A 3,141-nucleotide genomic window follows, 5' to 3' on the forward strand; every position below is an offset into this window, starting at 1 on the left:
TAGAGACCCGCAGGGATATGAACGTCCGTCACGGTCGGCGACCACTTTATAAATGACTTTTTTTACTACTAAGAGATCCCCATACATATATTTTAGTAAATTTCGACTGCCAGAGACGTACACTTCCTCAAAATAAGTATACTGAATGATATACTAAACTATGTTAAGTTTTTGGGAAAATCAAGATTGTGAGAGCGTTTTCCCCATTGGAATTGTACTGAATGAGGAGAGGAGATACTCTCCCTGCAGGCTCGGCGTGCGTTCTGCCGGCGTGCGGTACGATATCTTAGGAACTTTCCCATTTCGTCATGGTGGGACACTTCTTCATGCCACACCGCCACGTCCTAGCGGCGGTTCGGCAAATTACTCCGGCCAATTAAAAAATCCGGCAAACAAAAATTTTGCCGGATTATAGGTGTTGCCGGATGAAAGAATACCGGATTAAGGAGGTTCAACCTGTATGTTTATATATATATATATATATATATATATATATATATATATATATATATATATATATATATATATATATATATATATATATATATATATATATATATATATATTTGGCATCACCTGCCAGCCAATGGGAAAACGACCCGTCACATCTTACCAGCCTCGACAGTATAAAAAGCCATAACTACAATAACTACAACCTGCCTCCATTAACCCAAAAAATCCTGTGCAATTTCTTAGAAGAGCGAGAAACTAGAATCCGACACCAGAACGTCTTCTCCGCTTTCTTCTCCCCCCAGGCCGGAGTCCCACAAGGCTTCGTACTCTCCCCGACCCTCTACAACATGTATACCGCCGACTTGCCCCGCCCCACTTACAACGACTCACTAACAATCCAATATACAGACGATGTAACGCAATTGGCGCGCGCCAGGTCTTTAGATCGTCTTACAGACAAAATTCAAGAAGAGTTAACCACAACAAGCTTATGGGAGTTAAAATGGTGCATCAACTCTCATCCCGAAAAATCCAAGGTGACATATTTCAATATCAAATCTAATCCTCCCCGCCAAATCTCACTCTATAAAGACTTTCCAAATCCTGTACCCATCCCAATCAGCAGCAACAACACTGTCCTTGGCCTCACTATCGACAAACACCTTAAGTTTCACATCCATATAAACCAAAAAGTCGGCATTGCGTCAAGGGTCCTGAGCAACTTGGAACGTTTTCGCGACAGTACCACAAAGACGAAACTTCACCTCTATAAAGCTCTTATTCTTCCCCTACTAACATACTGCCCCCTGTCTCTGTCTCTAACAGCCCCTTCCAACCTTCAAAACTACAAAGGGTCCAGAACCGGGCAATTCGTTTCGCTCTTGGAACGAAATGGTTCGACTTCCGGACATCTTTATCTCTCCACGAGGAGTCCAGCATCCCGCCACTAAACATCACACTCCACAACAGAATAGACAAACAACTAAGTACATTTTCAGACAGACACACAGACATATACAACTTCTTGAAAACCTTCCCCAGCATACAGACATCTTCCCCACACCACCCTCCTCGACCCTCCAGACGAACCTCCTAACCCCATCTACAAATAACGGACTCCTTCTTCTCATCTTTCTCTAGCCTTTTCTCCCAATTATAACAAACATTTTACCTGAGGCGTGTGGGGGTCAGCTGCTGCGCCATCCGACCGACGATATACCCTTGCGATCCCTGTATCCTCGGGTAAACGGGGAATCGAGTCCCTTATTCGTCTCTCGTTATGGCGGCGGCGGCGGGCCCCATTCCGCCCATCTTCCTCTTCCACCTCCTTCCAGTCATTATCTCCCATTTCTCTACTAACCTTCCTCTTCCGGCGTGTGGAGGTGAGCCGGCGTGCCATCCGACCGATGATATACCCTTGCGATCCCGGTATCCTCGGGTAAACGGGGAATCGAGTCCCTTATTCATCTCTCGTTCGGCAACGACAGCAAACCTCATTCCGCCCATCTTTTTCTACACTCTTCCTCCCAGTCTTTTATCTCTTCATCCCTATTAACACACCTTTTTCTGCGGCGTGTGGGGGTCAGCTATCGTGCCACCCGACCGATGATATACCCTTGCGATCCCGGTATCCTCGGATAAACGGGGAATCGAGTCCCCTATTCATCACTCGCTCTGGCGGCGGCAGCAGACCCCACTCCGCCCTTATCTCTTTCCCTTCTCACTTCTCCCTAACCTAACTACTCCAGGTGTCAGAGCGGCATCACCCCTTCTCCCACTAACCGACGTCCCCCCACCAAATTTGCCCTTTTAATCGTTCTTTTCATCTCCACAGCAGGCTGATAACTCCAGGACGTACCAGAACATCAGGATCTCCAGCACGAACCAGCCAGCAAAGGAGATGGCAGACACCACCAGCTTCACTCATCACATTCATCTATTCACAAATAAAAGTTGCACATCCCCCTCTCACCAACCTCGCAAATAAAGTTATACCATTATCCCCCAACCCCCAATCATTTCACCAAATCTACTACTATCCGTGGTTCGGAACCCACGTAAAACTGTAGGTCCCTCCGCTATACGGATGTACTTCTCACTCCATCCTCTCTATTTGTCATCCTTTTCCCTTCTACTGCACCATATTCAATTTTCCTCCTTCACGGTGTTTTTTGGTTGCTAAGGGACACCAGTATTTTGCCGCCATTTCCGTAGAGGTGCGGGGCCCTCGTTCGCTGCGTGGGCGGTCCGGCGCTTGCGTGTGCTTGGTGTTGGTGCGGTTTCCTTGTCTCCACCTGACCCGGCCCTCAAGATTCAAGAAAAGAAAAAAAATGTAGAGTGATACTTTACTAAAATCCATCTTGCGCCTGGGTCAAGCCCCAGTGACTTTATTCTCCTACTAAAGCTCCCTTCTTATCACCCACCTATTCTTCCCCTATCCCCACTTCCCCCCTCCGCCTTTTCTATCTATATTCGATTCGATTCGAGATCGTCAATATATATATATATATATATATATATATATATATATATATATATATATATATATATATATATATATATATATATAAAACACTGCGACAAAATACAAGCACTTGTGTTTGATGGAATTTGCTTTCATATGTACATAAATTCATGTACTCATAGCCTTACAAACTCTATGATACATTATTTTAGTTATTTCATTAA

Source organism: Portunus trituberculatus, chromosome 12 (genome assembly GCF_017591435.1).
Source record: "Portunus trituberculatus isolate SZX2019 chromosome 12, ASM1759143v1, whole genome shotgun sequence".
Lineage (NCBI taxonomy): Eukaryota > Metazoa > Arthropoda > Malacostraca > Decapoda > Portunidae > Portunus > Portunus trituberculatus.